This window comes from Rousettus aegyptiacus, unplaced genomic scaffold, assembly GCF_014176215.1.
Source record: "Rousettus aegyptiacus isolate mRouAeg1 unplaced genomic scaffold, mRouAeg1.p scaffold_m13_p_1, whole genome shotgun sequence".
Taxonomy (NCBI): domain Eukaryota; kingdom Metazoa; phylum Chordata; class Mammalia; order Chiroptera; family Pteropodidae; genus Rousettus; species Rousettus aegyptiacus.
Genome location: NW_023416284.1, coordinates 40,166,336 through 40,183,371, shown reverse-complemented (window position 1 = coordinate 40,183,371; position 17,036 = coordinate 40,166,336). Strand labels below are relative to the sequence as shown.

The following is a 17,036-nucleotide window of genomic DNA, read 5'->3' as shown; positions in this document are numbered from 1 at the left end:
GTTAGATGTGACCTTGAGGAAGTCACTTAACATCACTGTGCCTCAGTGTCCTCATCTCCAAAATAAGCATAGGAATATTATTCCATATCTCATACTGCTGTTTTAAGAATTTAATGAGTTAATATACATAAAGTACTTAGAACAGTGCCTGGATCACACCACGTTTCATGCAGAGTGTTGGCTATTATTGTAAGTAATTATCTTTTGCCTTCTGGTGCTTCCTAGTGAAGTCTAAAAGCCAACCAAATGTAAGTAAATCATGGACCTCTACAACAACTAACTAGAAGCCAAGTTTTCTCTAAACACCTTGATAGTCACCTTCCTGCCAAATATCTATTCCAGGATTAGGTGACAATATCTCCCTCTGCTACCCAAAACTGAAACAGCACCATCATCCCACGTGACAGATTCATTAATATTCTGTCCTTTCTGCCCTGCCAATCTTGTCTCTTGAAAATGTGCTTCCCAGTCTGATGAAATTGCTTCTATGTACTAATATCATCAGCAAGGCATTTTCCTAAGCAGCTGACTCACGACTTTTTTTTTTTTCCAATCAAAAAGAACCATCATTCTAGGCTCTAGTTAGAATTTGAATAGCTGCCTGTTCTCCGGTTCCCATTAGGAAGCAACGCTCTGGAGCCTCAGTAACTGAAGAGGGCATTCTCCCCACTGGGAAGGAAGCAGAGGAATTGGAGCATTATAACAAATTGTTCCCATCCAGCAATCACTTTGTAATGTGACTGTTTTCAAGGTAAACTCATTCATCTTGTTGAACAGATGGCAAAAAAAAAAAAAAAAAAAAAAAAGCTCTGTCTTTGCATTTCTGACTCCCTTCAGAAAAACTATCCCAGATTCAGAGGTTCCAGATTCAAACAGGCTTTTCACTCACATGGATCCCAAAGCCTGAGTAAAATGGAACAGAGTGTCCCTATTTCCTCAGAAAGATTAGTGTTTACTGAAACCCTACTATGCTAGACATTTTTATATATTATGTTTTCAATCCTCACAACAGTCCTATCAACTAAAATTTACCATGCCCAGTTACAGATGCAAGACCTAAGGCTCTTAGAGGTTTGGGAAAGTGGGTCCAAGGTCACCTGACTAGTATATACTAGAGCAAAGGAATTGAGCTTTTTTCACTATATCATACTTTCTCTCAAAGACTCAAAATCATTTTTGGAAAAGTGACCTGCAAGCTGGTGAGACGACACAAGAAGTTATCAGGAAAGAGGAGCCCTCTCTGTGTGATTTGGAGGAGCTTCCTTATTCCCCTATTGACAAGAACTTTCTAAAGGGCCTGAGGTGGGAAATCTCTCCAAACTTCCCCAGGATGGACCTTCAGTTATCCCGGGACTGCCTAGAATATTAAAAATCTTCAAGGTGACTGAGTCTGCCAGAAAATTTTACCAAACATTTAAGTAAGAAATAATATCAATTCTCCACAACCTCTTCCAGAATGTAGAAGAAGAGGGAACATTGTCCAATTCATTTCTGAGTTACTCAAACCACAGACACTACAAGTAAAGAAATCAAGAGAACATCCCATAAACTCACAAATCCTTAACAAAGTACTAGCAAATCAAACCCATTAATACATTAAAAATGAGGTTTATCTTGGGAATGCGAAGCTGGTTCAACAATTAAAAACCGATGAAGAAAAACCATACAATCACCTGAACAGACAGAAAATGATGAAATCCAACCCTGGTGTTCTCCAGATGAAAAGCTTGAGGCGAGAATGGAGAAAATACATTCCTAGGGTTAAAAGTTACTGACAAATCCGTATTTAAAATATAGCTCTCCAGGCCTCAGGGCTGTGTGGGGCTATCATCTCATACTAGAAGCCAGACATCTTCAAAGTAAAAAGCATGTAAAAATAAATAAATAAATAATGCAGACACTTCATTCATAGCTCTCACATCACTAATGGATGTGAGGGAGTGGGAACAAACTAACTCTAGCCCATACCGGAAAATGCCTGAGGTTCATTTTTGTAAGCACGGAATCAAGGGAGCACAGGGTTGGTGGGGAAGAATTGATTGTCCCCTATGACTTTCCAAAAGAGGTAGAAGTTGTAATTTTTGAAAATGTGATATAAAAAATCTACTTTACAATTTGAGAAATATGAGACACAGTCATATTTCTTCTCAAAGAGTTTTTAAAAATCATGAATTTTCTATAAAGACTTTGTTAGGACCAAAACTACATGAACCCCTCAATCCTACCATTCCCATCCATTTGGGATCAGCTCAATGACCTTCACAAATGTTCACTTTTGTCAATACACTCCATCAAACCATTTGGTAAAAACTTCCTAATTCTCTTTTAATAATTTGATATCTTGGTCACAGTCACAAAATTAGTAGGTTTTTTTTTTTGTATGATAAGTTATGATTATTTGAAAATAATCCAAACAAATTCTCAGTTGTTCTGCCCCTGAAAAACCCCATCATTCCCCTCTTGAAATACACACACACACACACACACACACACACACACACACACACACATTCTCTCTCCCTTCTCTGCCTCTTTCTCTACATGGTTCAGAACTTGTGAGGTGAATACAAAATACTTGTGTTACCAGAGCAATGATTAACTCCAAACTAGTCTCAGCTTCGGCATTTCCAAAGTGAAGCAGAAATTGGATGTGCCTTTGCTCCATACATTTCCTCTCATGCTAGCCCCTTTAAGTTGACTCAAACTGTTTCTGAGCTTTTACAGTTTAAAAGGTACTCAAAATTTAATGCTCCCACTTATCTCATAATCCCAATTTACAGACAAGGCAGGTCAAACTTAGTGAGGAAAGTAAGTTTCCTCTACTGTCTCAGCTATATATGACAGGAACCATTGCTGTACCACACTACATGGTATACACAGGTATTATAACACAGTTGCCTTGGTGGCATCAGGCAAATATATAAATAGTGACTTAATAATAGCAACCATTCAATGAGGTCTGTGTTCCATGCACTGGGATACATATTTTTTCTTCAGTATCTTATTTCATCCACATGGCTATCCAATTGGAGTTGGTGTGATTACACCCATTTCAATAATGGGTGAAATGAAGCTGGGAGGTCATTTAACACATCCTAAGTTATATAGAACAAGTAAATAGCAGACTAAGGCTATGAACTTGGGCCTAAGGCCAAAGCCGGGACTCTCCACTGCACCTGGCTGCATCTTGGAAATTCAAGGGTCTCAAATGAGATGCAAATAGTATATTGTGGGGTTAAGTGTGCAGTGGAAGTGGGGTGTTAGGGAAGAGGTTTATGACTGAGAAGTGATCATATTTAATTGTGGGAGGTATATCAGAGAAGATTACAAAGAACTTGACAGCTGTCTTGATTAAAGGACAGGATTTAAAAAGGTAGAGGTGAATGAGAAAAGGATACCAGGTTTCTAGATGGAGCCAATGCTGCAAACAGAGGCTCAGAGGTAGGAACGTGTACCTTGTATGCAGATAATAATAAACCTGTCTGGAGGGAAGCCATGAGCACTTGTGCTATCCTGACCAACTGTAAGGTGTTTTGCAAGAAATGTGATACTAATAGAAAAGGACGGATGTTTTAGTTCATGTAATTTTTACATGAATTATAATCAAAATTATACCTGTAAATATCATGGTTCTTATAGTAAAGAAACCTGCCCTCTATTGAGAAGATGAACAATTAAAAAAGAAATTACAGCACAGCAGTTAAGTTTTATGAAGGGCAGGCACAAGATGGTCCTGCCAACTCAGATTTCATGAAGGTATGCTAGAGAGTGAGGTCCAAGCTGAGAACTGAGGGACTCATGGGCATTACCCACACGACAAATGATGCGGTTCTGCAGAGAGGCCACAGCTGGTGGGAAGGCCCAGACAGGAGACAGCCCACAGCTTGTTTGGGAGGCTGCAGGTGTTGAGCAAAGCAGAAGAGAGAGCAGGTGGGAATTGACAACATGTGAGGCCAGAGGGGCCTACAAGGGGTCAGCTCATGATGAGACCATGTGCTGTGTTAGAGAGAGTATGTGGTAAGGTGCCCGGGCCCAGCGCGGGCATGGGCTGGCTTCCCATTGCAGTCAGCAAATCAATTACGCCCTCCACCAACTTTCGCCTTGTGTATTTAGAATGCATGGAGTTAGCCTGCCAAACATCTGCTCTCGCTATTAAGTATGCCATGGTAACCATTGCACTCCTGTGCGTCAGCGCCACCAGGATTGGTAATAATCACAAGTGTCAAAAACGAGAAAGAATGGAGAGGGAAAGCTGTGCAAAACCCAGCGGCAGGATGATTGGACTGGCGGCTCCTCTCTGGGGCCCCGCCAGCTGCACCTTCTGCTGCCCCTGTTGGGGGCAAGGGAATTGATGCAGCTCTGGCCTCCCCTTGCCCCTTCTGTTGATCCCTCTCCCTGTATTATTCATCCACTGCTTCGATCCACATTGGAAAATGCGCCTTGCCTTTGCCAGAACAACATATGTGCCCCTGCATCATTGTGTGTGATAGATAAACCCGCCAACAGCTCGCCAGACCCTGGGGCCCTCTGGGTGAAGACCCCACATTGACACAGGCAGGCAGCATGGTGTCCTGGCAGGACTACAGCTCTGAAGACAGTCAGACCCAGCTGAGGATTTCAGCATCCCAACTTCACAGGCTTGAGAACTTGGGCAAATCTCTTATTCTCTCTGAATCCCTCTTGCCTCTATTATAAAATCTGAGTAGGAACGCTCACCTCATTATTGTTTGGGATGGGAGATGGTACAATGCCTTTCACAGAATAAGTGTTCGAGGTTAGCTACCACAATTTTTTTTTTAATTGAGCTCTCAAAAAAAGTTAGCCACTACATTGAGCACTTTATTCGAACTACTGACTCTCCACAATAATCCTATAGACATCATTATCTTCATTTTACAGATAAGGGGACTGAGGCTAAAGGAGGTTATGTGATTTATCTAAGTCATAGAGCTAGTGAGGGTAGGCAAGAGGGTGAACTTAGGACTTCCTCCATAACCCTTGTTCTTACTGCTTAAACCATGCTGCTTTCCACATATATAAAGTTTTTCATATGTTAAGCTGATATCCCTTTCTCAATAAATATTACTCATGGGTCCTAGTTCTACCGCTAAAGCCACATAAGCCTAGTTCTCTTCCAAAACACAGAACCAGCTCTCATCAGCCCCTAATCGTCTTTTCTCCAGACTAAAAGGTCCCAAGTCCCTCAGCCAGTTTACATACAGCTTGGTTTGCATACAGTCACATTCTGCAGGATACCCTCCAAGATGGCCACTACCTCTCTCAAAGGTGGGCCCAAAACCGCGAGCTCCTGGGTGCCCGGATGGAGTTTATACCTTTCCCTAAGAGTTACTGCATCTAGAGGTATACACAGAGTACCTGAACTTGGAGTTGGCAGAGCTAGTACCATCATCTGAAACACATCAGATCACTTTTCTGCCTTTCCCTGCAACCTAGTCTCCAAGCCCAGAGCACAGAAACGTGGGCTCCAGCGCCCTCTTGTGTAAAGGGAGAGAAATCAGCGGGAAATGAACACAAGATCAGGGTAGAAGAAAAAGGCTGTTTGGGGGGGCAGGGGGGAGGGGAAGCCTGCCCCACCCACCCCTGCAGCGTCTGTATGTTTGTGTCTCTGACTTGAAGGTCCCACCAGGCTATTGTGAGATGGGAAATTACTTGCAGGGGACCTAACATAAGACTAACTCCTCTGATGACCTAACGATACCCATCTGTCTGGAAAGAGGCAAGCACATCCCCCATGTTCCCTGCCTGTAATACAATCTCATTCAAACCCCTACCCTCAGAGTTCTTTCAGCTATGCTAAGGACATAAGGAGAAGGGACATATCTGGGCCCAAGCATCTGAAGTGGAGAGATGCTCCCACCTCTATCCCATAGAGTCTGAGAGGTGATAGCAGTATGAGATATGGGAATGAGGAAGGGTATAGCTGAGGCAGTAATGGGGAGTAATTAAAAAGTGATCTGAGTTCAGATACCTCCTAGAGCTGGCTCTCACAGTTGCTGACATAGCCACCACTGGTTCCACTTTCCTGCTTTCTGCAAATGTTATCTATGAGGGTTTGCCTAGTCATTCAAGCAACCATTTCTGTCTCTACCAAAAACCCACTGGAGGTCATTGAGCAGGCCACTTCTCATCCTCTGTACAAGGTAGTGTCAGAGGTCCCTTCAGTTCTAACATTCCATGAGCTCCAACACAGAATCATTGCCAGACTAGTATCAGCCATCTAACAGACTCCTGAGAGATGGCATCCCACCTTGGCTTTTATAGTGAACTATAAAATATAAATCACATTTCCATGGAACACAAATTATCACCTATGGTACTCAATAGATACAGCGTTGATGCTATTGTTTTCTTCCTTCATGATAACCACTCAGTCTTCAACAAGCTGATAATGAACAAAAAAATGAAATTTTTGTTGCCTTCTTTTAGCATCCTTACAACCAAGGGCACTCAGTAATTACAGCTGTCTCATCCTTTACACAGAGAGTTACAGAACATAGATTTCCCTGATTAAAACTTTTTAATGATTTCAATACTTTATGAACATAGCTTAAACTACTGAGTTACGGCCTTGGCTGGGAGCAGCTGGGAGAGACCCATTACAAATATGGCACAGAATGGCACAGAACTGCTGTCTTAGAAATCTCACGTCTCCCTAGTTGTGCCCCTTGCCCCCTCACCGCCCACAGCTCCATTCTGACTGGTACTGTCACTGCCCATGGAACCACGTTCACTGGCCTTGTCCGTGCTGCAGTGGGCACTCCATAGCTCTGCTTGGACTCTCCTCTGGAGTGAGAGCCAGCAACCAGCTGCTCTGGTCAGGCTGTGCCCTCATCTCTCCTCCCTGCAACTCCCAGCTCTCCAAGCACCTGGCCAACCTGGCCTCTGCTAGAAAAACCCAGTTACTTATTTGTGAGGGACAGCTGAGTCCAAGCAGGGAAAGGAGTCAAGTAAGGATGGCAAGACAGAAAAGAGGGGAATGCAACAAGAGAAAAGAGAAAAAAGGGAATAATGAAAAGGCTGTTATAAAATAATTCCAAATATTTTCATCTGACTCTACTTGAATAATCCCATCTCTTATTTGATAACTTTGAAGATCTTTTTTAAACCGACTTTTTTTTTGGGGGGGGGGGGAGTGAAAGAGGGCCAGGCACAACAGGTTTTTATTGAGAGAGCTACAGTATTAGTTTTAAATAAGCCATTTTTGATTCATCTGTTTCCTTTAATGTTATCATCTACAGGTGAAAATCCTAGTGAGTACACACTTACCTGCATCACTTTCAGCTCACATTCTACTCACCAGGAATAGCAGAGAAGAATTATTCTTGCAATAGAAGCTCTGTGATATCACAACCTGGGGGCATACCGGGAATGTGAGAGAAGCAGACCTGGCCGGGCTGGTGCTGTCCAGCTGTTTGTCTTTTCGCATACACTGAAAAACAAGTTGAGTCTTTAATCTCGAGCTCAAGACACTAATGATTCAAATATCAGATTTTTAAAAATACTAACAAAACAGTATAGTATTATGCTATCCCCAAAAGTCAATATTTCAGTACTAAAAAATAGCATGGTATGGCATAATCCCAGCATGTCTACCAGTGCAGCCCATTTCTTCTCATGAGATAGAAAAATGAAATGAACTTTGTCCCCACGACTTAGACAGGAAGCAGAGGCTGTGTTGAGTATGTTTTCCATTTTGTTCAAAATTAAAGCTCAGAAAACTGAGCCTTGCTCACAGATACATGCTCAGAGACAGTACACACAAAGGCAGGTCTCATTTGCAGGAGGCAGATAACAAGGCAGGTGTAGGCAAGCAGAGGCCGCTATAGCAAGGAAAGGAAATGCCAGCCCAGAGAACGCATTGATGACAGAATCCCTGTCTCTGCTGCTCATGGTAGGCTCTGTTAATGCAGCTTAAGGGTTATTTTCTCCTTTGAAGAATGGGTCAAGTTTTAAAACCCTATCTTCTTCCAACTGACAGGCTCATGCTTTGCCAAGCTCTGTTAAACACTGACTCAGTGGGAAGAAACAGCCTTCCAAAGAGGAAATTGGATGTATATTTGTGTAAACCTCCTTTAAGTGGTTTGCATAAACCCCTTCTGATTACATGGCCTGGAGATTTGTTCCTGGCTCTGTGGCTCCTCTAGCAAGAGTTTTCTTTAGTGGTTATCTCAGCTCATTCTTAAAACTTGTGTAAGCTTTTGTATCTGGAGTTCCCAACCTAAACCATAAAACTACATCTGCTAAAAGGCTGACTGGTTTAGACATCGAGGCCAAGGTCCTATTTCAATGGGAGAAAAGAAATGGGGGAAGCTTGGACATACATTGTAAATGCAAAATTGTTGGTTTGGGAGTAGATTTCCTCTATTTAAATACCTTATCCCTTTTAACCGCCCATTAACAATGCTGAGACAGAAATGTCATAAATTCACGATGCATAAACAATTACTCGGAAAGTAAAAAATGCAACTGTAGGTGATTGGTTGGTGATATGGATGAAGACTTTTACTACTTACCTTTTTCTTCCAAAATGAATTTAGCCAAATTAGTTGGTGTGAGAAGACAGTCTCATTTAGAGTCTTCATCTACCTTCACTGATACCTTCCTGCAGAAAAATACAGCTGTTACTTTGGGTTTTGTTTTTTTCTGTTTGTTTTTATCAGCTCCACCTGCATTTTACCTAATAAAATCTATTTAGTCATCATCGGCAACATTAGTAGCTTTGTTATGTATTTGTAACTTAATATATAAGATATGCCATCAGGCAAAAAGTAGTGTGATAAAACAAAGAATAGGGGCTTTGGAGTCAAACAGGCCTGTGTTTGGATCTCAGTTCTGCTATTTACCAGCTGCATAATCTACCTGAGCCTCAGTTACCTCATCTGTAAGCGGGAAATGGTAGGAATAAAAAATTATCTACATCATAGTTTTGTTCTGATGATTCAATTATATGAAAAAAATAAATATTGTTAAGGTACCTAGGATGTAGGAGGGCCTTCCTAAATGTCTTCATGAAGGACTACAAGACTCTCCAGAGTGTCAACAGAGGTGAAGATGAACAAGGAGAAGAGTACCATAACGAAAGGTGGAGGCATCATCATATGAAGACTGCCCTGAACTTACATTACCTACCACAAGGCTGAGAGTCAAGCTCGATCAATTACTTCTATATGCTACCATCTTGCTTCTGGGCCAACTAATGACAGGAAATGTAAAGGTCCACAATATAGGTTAAAATGTAACATCAAATCTTGAAGGACACAACTCTTCCAAAATAAATAACTCTACCACACATCAAAAACACGGAAGCTCATCCACGATTTCACAACTTACCCTACTAACACAAAATCATAAGGCCATGTGATCATTAGAATTCATATAGGCCCAAGTAACACAATAACATCGAGCTTACCACAGCTCACTGCCATGATTACTCTGAGATGCTGATCCCAGGACAGCCAACCATGTAGCAGATGGAGAAAAGGGGTACTTAAGGAGTCCATGCTGTCAAAAAGACAGGTTGGACTGCTCTGACAGTGGATGACCACTCACAGTATCTCTTATATTCTGTCTGTTTCTACAAACATATGAAGGTCTTCTTGTGTTGGGGGCACAAAGTTAGAGTAGCCAGGCTCAGCCCTCTAAACTCTACTCTTCTCCATCTACTCACACTCTCTAGTTGATTTCATTTCACCCAAGGTTTTATTTGTTATCTACAGCCAACGTTTCCCAATTTGTATTTCTAGTCTAGCCCTCTCCTCCAAACTGTAAGCATCTAAATATCTTTACTTCAATGTCTAAGAGTTATCTCAAATTTAACAGTTCCATAAATGAAACCTAATTCTGCATATGTCACCACTCCAAACTTGCTCCACCCTCTTTTCAGAAAATGACAACTCGGTTGATCAAAGCAAAACTTTAGAATCATTCTTGGCTCCTCTATTTTTCATATACTCCATATTCATGCTATAAGCAAATTCTATAAACTCTCATCTCAAAATATATCCTCAATCTGACCTATTCCTGTGACCTTCCAAATATCATACTGGCATAAGTCACCATCATCTTTCACGTAGACTATTAAAATAGACTCTGACTAGAGCCCATGCTACATTTGTGCCCCCTCATGATACAAATCTTCTTTCTACATAGTATGCTCAGTTATTCTTTTAAAATGTAAGCCAAATCATCTCATTTCTCTACTCAGAAATCTCCATCGGCTTCCCATTGCATTCAGAATGAAAGGCAATCACTTTACAATCTTTACGATTACTCAAATTTTCCTGAATTAATGTTTTAAATAAATTTATTATATATTTAAAATAAATTTATTATATGCGATATTTATCTACATTTTCCAGAGGAAAGAATTCAGGACTGCAATGGCCATTAGTCCAATTGATGGCCAACCATGAACTGTGGATATATTTCCTATATTTAGGGAACTCCCTATAGTACACATGCCATCTCCCCAACATAGAAGCCAGAACTCTATTTTCCAGTCTCCCTTTCAACTAGAATATAAGCATGTGGCCTAGGCTCTGACCATAGTTGCAGCCTTCACAAGACTTCCATTCACAACTTAAAATCTGAGGAAGCAGGCAATGGTTGAATCCGTTCCTGGAGTTGCTGGTGGCAAACGGTGGTGATGGTGGGCTTCTGTGAGTGTCAATGCCAGACATCCTAGTAGTAGTATTCACATTTTCAATCTCCACATTGCCAGTGCTTAGTAGAGGTGAGGTTTCAATTAAAGGTATTCCAGAAAGGTGACTGGATATTATTCTGGTATGTACTATAGGCCCTAGTCTCTATCTGACCTAGAGGTTCTTTTACCTACCTATATCTTTTTGCAAATTTGGGTTAAAACCCAGCTCAAATGGGTTTTGTTTCTTGCCATGAGTAATCAGAGATGAAATCTCTCCGCATCTCCAAAAAATTAGGATAGTGTTGTATGTTCAGAAAGAGACTCATTAATGGGCCAACAGATATTAACTGCCAGCAATAGTCTCTGATTTTATTTCTTATATATCAAAATAGCATATATTATCATCATTGTTTGTTATTACAAATTTGAATTTGTAAAATATATTTGTATTAGTAGAATACAACATTTATCTGTTTTTTTTTTCCCAAGGGCAATCTTATGTTAAATCTTGATATCTAAAAGTGTTCAAATAAATATTTTAAAAGCTCTCTCATTTACAGATGAGAAAACTTGAGCCCAATGAGAAAGTTATTTGTTCAGGACCTCATAGCTATTCACAGACAGACCCAAGGCTAAACTTCAGGACTACTAACTTCCAACCCCATGTATTCTGAATTCCAAAATGGTGTCTCAATTAAGAGCAGGACCTCACAGATGCATTAAGCACAATAGTCAAAAGGTAGAAACAGCCCAAATGTCTATCAGCAGATGAATGGATAAATAAAATGTAGAATATACAATGAACTAAGATTCTTAAAAATGAATAAAGTTATAATACATCCTATAACATAGGTCTATCTTGAAAACATTATGCTAACTGAAATAGGCCAGACAAATATTACATGATTCTCCTTACATGAAACATCTAAAACAGGTAAAATTTGAAAGATATAAGGTATACTACAGGTTACTAGCAACCAGGTAGAGGAGAGATAAGGGAGTTACTCCATAATGGGCACAGAGTTTCTGTGTGGGGTGATGAATGAGTTTTGAATTAGGTAGTGATAATGGTTATAAAACACTGTGAATGTAATTAATGCCACTGAATTATACTCTTAAAATAGTTAAAGTGGCAAATTTTGTTATGTATATTTTACAACTTAAAAACTTTTAATGACCTAATACTCAAAACCATTAAGTTGTATGCTTTAAATGGGTACATTGTAAATCTCATTGTGAGATTATATTTACACAGGCATGTGAATTATACCTCAATAAAGCTGTTTTAATAAAGCTGTCCAGGATGAAAATGGAACAACTAAAAAAATGTTGGAACATTAACAAAAAGATAGTGTCTCCTCAGTTCTCACTCATTGGAGCTACTTTTTCCATTGTTCATAGGGAAAAACAAGAGTATTCAAAAGCTGAACAGTTGTAAAGAGCTGGAAAGGATTTTCTCAGAGATTGATGGGATAATTTGTATGTTTAAGTACCTTAGAGTAGAGCCAAACTCACTTTTAAACTTGTGAAATGCACTGTCAATGTGGTCTTTTGGCAGACAATGAACTCTGATTCCCGAGTTTCAATCCCAACTCTACCATTATTTGGTGTGTTGCACTGTCTATTGTCAACTGGGCAACGTCAATTGTATCGATACTCAATTATAACATTAGAACCATGTAAATGTTGTTCACTATTGAGCCTAGTCATTTATTCTGATTACATTTCTTATTCAATTTTTTGTCCTTTCACAATTAACAATTACCTCTTTTCCTGTTTGTTTAGTTTTCTAACCACCAACTCTAGTTAACTCTGGAAATGTCAGCTCTAAATAATACTTTTCACAAGGTCGAATCCATCATATAAACCAAAATATCTTTTAATTTTCTTGGAGACATCCCTATTGAAGCTCTTCTCCTCCAGCTTATGTTTAGAATTGTTTTTTTCAGGCTGCTTCATGGCTGTCATCCTGAGATTTCCTTTGCTGCTATCTTATAATAAAGTTCCAATACTATGAGACATGTAGATTATATAGGTTTATGTCTTTCTAAGTTTATCCCATTGACTCAATGCAACATATCCTTCAATAACTTTCTAGGCAGGGATTTTTGTGAAGTAATTTTTTTACATGTATTTCTAAAAAGTTTTCATTCTCTTTTTTTTATAAAACAACATTACTGAAATATAACTCACATGCCATAAAATATATCCATTTAAAGTATATAATTAAATGCTTTTTGGTGCGTTTACAAAGTTGTGCAACCTTTGCCATAATCTTTATTTAGAACATTTCATCATAGCAAAAAAGAAACCTGATACCCATAAGTACCACTCCCTACTCTTCATTTCACCCCACCCTAACCTCTATGAAGTTACCTATTCTGGACATTTCATATGAAAACAATTATACAGCATGTAGCCTTTTGTGTCTGGTTTCCTCTGGAAAACAGAGTTTTTGAAATGTATCTATTTTATAGCAGGTATCAGTACATAATTTCTACTTTTTAGTTATTATGAATGCCTCTATAAACATTGACGTATAAGTTTTCACACCTAGGAGTTGAACTGCTGGATTATGTGATAACTCTATGTTTAAGATTTTGACAAACTGCTAGATTGTTACCCAAAATTGTTGCATGTTTTTAAATCCCACCAGCAATGTTTAATGATTTCATTTTGTCCACACCCTCACTGATACTTCAATTGCATGTTCTTTTGATTACATCCATTCTAATAGGTGTGAAGTAGTATCTCATTGTGGTTTTGATATACATTTCTCTAATGACTAATGATCTTAAGCATCTTTTCATGTGCTTATTGGCTATTTATATGTCTTCTTTGGAAAAATGACTGTTTAAATCCTTTGCTGATTTTTAATTGGCTTATTTGCTTTATTATTGAGCTTTAAGAGTTCTTTATGGATAGGAATCCATTATTTGGTATATGATTTTCTCCTAGTGTTTAGGTTTTGTCACTTGCTTGATGGTTCATTTAAAACACAAAATTTTTAATTTGGATGAAGTCAAATTGGTCAAACTATTTTTATGGCTTGTGCTTTAGATGCTATCTCTAAAAAATCATTGTCTAACCCAAGATCATGAAGATTTACTCATGGGGAACTCCCTGTAGTACACATGCCATCTCCCTAACATAGAAGCTGGAACTCAACTAGAATATAAACCTGTGACCTAGGCTCTGTCTATAGTTGCAACATTCACAAGACTTCCATTCACAACTTAAAATATGAGGAAGCAGACATTGGTTGAATATAATTGGTGGCAAATGGTAGTGACGGTGAGCTTCTATGGATATCAATGTCAGACATCCTAGGAATAGTATTCACATTTTCAATCTCCACATTGCCAGTGCTTGGTAGAGGTGAGGTTGCACTGAAAGGTATTCCAGAAAGGTTATATATTTATTATTCTGGCTGTTTACTTTCTTCTAAGAAAATTTTATAGCTTTAGCATTGGATTAGACCCACTTTCAACTAATTCTTGTGTATGATGTGAGGCAGAGGTCCAAAATTCATCTTTTTGCATATCTGATTATCCCTACAGCATTTGTTGAAAAGACTATTGTTTCTCTCACTGAATTGCCTCAGCACCTTTGACAAATCTACTTTTATTCTTGATTGGTACGTTAGCTGGATATTCATTCCAAAAATGTTTATTGAGCCCTTATTAATTTCCAGGAATGTTCTAGTCTCTGGGTATGCAGTGGTCAAAAGATTGATAATGTTCCTATGTATCAGAAAAAAATCAGTGCTTTGGACCATTCAGAGTGCCCCAGAATACGTCTCACTGCCACTGTCCAGATCCGGAAAGTGCTAGGGAATCAACACCTCCCGGTAATCTCAATGACTGTGTTTAGCTGATTTGTGTAATTACCCCAGCTCTCTGGGGCATGGTGCACAATTAGAGCCTCAACACATATTTGTTGAATGGATAAACATGTGAATAAATGGTGGGTCAGTTTATATTCCCTGTACTTTGATTGTGTAGATAAAGGTATAATACGTACTACTAGATAATGAGTACTCAGAAAGAACTAGTCTATATTCTGGAGTTGTTCCCGATTTCCGTTGCCTGGTTTCCTGAGCATCAATCTTCCTTCCAGGAAGGGTTCTTCCTATTATCCCTCTCAGCTGTCCTCAGTCCCTCTAACACCAATTAGAAAATGCCTAGAACTTCACATGGCATTCTGCATGTTGGCATCTGTATTCCCCACCCCTAACAAGTCCCATGCCTCCTCTTGAATCTGCCATTGCTAAGCACCAGCTGATGATTTCCCAGACAGAAGCCATCTGCTGATTATTAAGAAAAGTTAAATTAGCAAAAGAGCTCCAGGGAAGTTTAGCAAAAAAGCACACCATATGCACAGAGAATTGGCAACCGGTTGCCCCTCTGACATGAGGTTCATTATGGCTTCACTCGAGATTACTCAGCTTATTGGCTCATGGAAAGCCCTTCTGATGAAGCCTGGTCTCCTGCTCCTTCCTAGGTAGCCTCAGAGCACTTCATTATATACTGTTGTCATTCACTCTGTCTGCATCAATCTCTTTAGGGGACTGGGGTGGGCTTGGCTAAGGGCACCAGTTCAGTTCAATCAACATAACACTTCTTGAACAGTGTATTGGGCAGCAGTCAATGGTGAGCAAAATAGACATCATCCTTGTTCTATGGAGATTATAATGGAGTGGTCACCATACCCCTCTGTACCACCCACCCCATCCCCGCCCCCCCCAAAATATATATATATATAGTCTATATATATATATATATAGTCAGGCCAGATGACAGAGAACAAGGAAGAAACAAAACAAACAACACAAAAAAACCTGGGTATACACAAATGTCTGGGATTCTCCCCTCTTCCCACCTTGAGCAGTAGCACAGACAAGAACAGCAGTCCTAAGGCAGAACAGAAGATACAGAGCAAAATAATTCCAGGTGTCTGAGGTCATTAAGAAAAGTCCCTGGCAAGAAGTTTCCTGCAAAGGAAGAGTTTTTTTTTTACTCCTTCAGTTACAGGAGATGGAGGTCTCCCACCACAGAGGTCAGGACCTCTCCCTCTAGTGACTGGTGGTGACAGGTTTATTTATAAGGAAATTGTTTGGAGACATAAACAGTCTGTAGACTTAATGGTAGGTACTGACATTCACTTATTCACTCCACAAACACTTTTTAAACTCCCTCCATGAACTGGGAAGGTTGCAAAGATAAACAGTTTCTTCCCTCAAGTCTTAACAGAAAATGGGACAAATCAATTAAAGCTCTACGATATGGTTAAAAAGAAAAAAGAAAAGAAAAAACGATTTGGGGGGAATGTGAAGATGTTATCCAAGCACCAACTGAGGAAGCGGCTGATTCTAGGGTTCAGAAGTGGGATTTGGAAAAGCTCAAAGACGAATGGCTTCTGTACACATACTTTTTAAAAATGACTAGAAACTCATAGCAGACAAATGAGGTCAAAGATATTCCACGCAAATGCCAAGGCACGATATGAAAGCATATGGTGCAGCCATGGGCCCGGAGGTTGTCCTGTCCGAGGTCAAGTATGTCAGGCATATAGAGGATAATGCTCAGAGACAAGGCAGATGAGTGGCTCGGGCTTTAAAGAACGCCATTTGGCGGAGCCGCCGGTGCAGGGGAGGCCAGGGGACGCAGAGGCCGGGTCCCGCACCTTGTTCGGCTCCGGCCGCCTGGGTGGGAGCGGAGCGGAGCGCAGCACCAGTTCGGCTGGGCGGACTGAAGACCGCCAAGCAGAGGGAGAACTACCTGGGCAACTGGTTGATGGCCCCAGTGGGCCGCTGGCAGGAGGGCCGCGACCTCACCTGACACGCGACGGGCCGCGCGGACGGCGCGGGTCTGAGCCTGGAGCGGGCGTTGGCGGCCCTGAGGCGGGCGAAGCCGGAGGCGCTCGTGGCAGCGCCAGGCTCCAAGCACTTGAGCATGGAAGACTTTGTGGAAGGCGGCAGGCGGGAAGGGGGAACCCCGAGGAGAAGGGAGCGGAATGGCTCCAGGGCCTGGGGAGCTACAGTGGCTCTGCAGGCCGATGCCGTTGTCCCAAGAAGACACGCAAGCGGCTAAGCTGCGGCTGTCGGCGTCACGCGGCACCGCGTGCAGAGCAGCCGCTCGGCCGCCGCCCCCACCCGGAAGAAGCCTGGGCCTGAGAAGATGGCGCCGGGCCCTGCGAGCCGCCGGAAGCGCAGGAAAGAGAAGAAAAAGAAGATGCACGAGAAAGAGACGAGAGAAAAGGAGCAGAGGAGGTGGGCAGATTCCTCGGTGTCCCAGGCTTGTGCCCAGGCAGGCAGGACTCCGACTCTGCCTCGCCATGGCACAAGAGGAGGCGAGGGCACAGCAGCGACTGA

General features: G+C 41.0%; 1 long non-coding RNA gene and 1 pseudogene across 3 annotated transcripts in view; one reads left to right on the top strand and one right to left on the bottom strand.

Annotated features, from left to right (window-relative positions):
* Positions 1-8,626, bottom strand: part of LOC107518355 — a 74,491-nt gene extending 65,865 nt beyond the window's left edge. For all 3 annotated transcript variants that reach the window (XR_004955151.1, XR_004955152.1, XR_004955153.1), the window contains exons 1-2: positions 8,535-8,626; positions 7,319-7,450 (exon numbers count right to left, since the gene is read on the bottom strand). This is a non-coding gene — a long non-coding RNA (uncharacterized LOC107518355). The remainder of the gene's footprint in view (positions 1-7,318; positions 7,451-8,534) is intronic.
* A 7,541-nt stretch (positions 8,627-16,167) lies between these two features.
* LOC107518338 lies at positions 16,168-17,036 on the top strand (annotated as a pseudogene).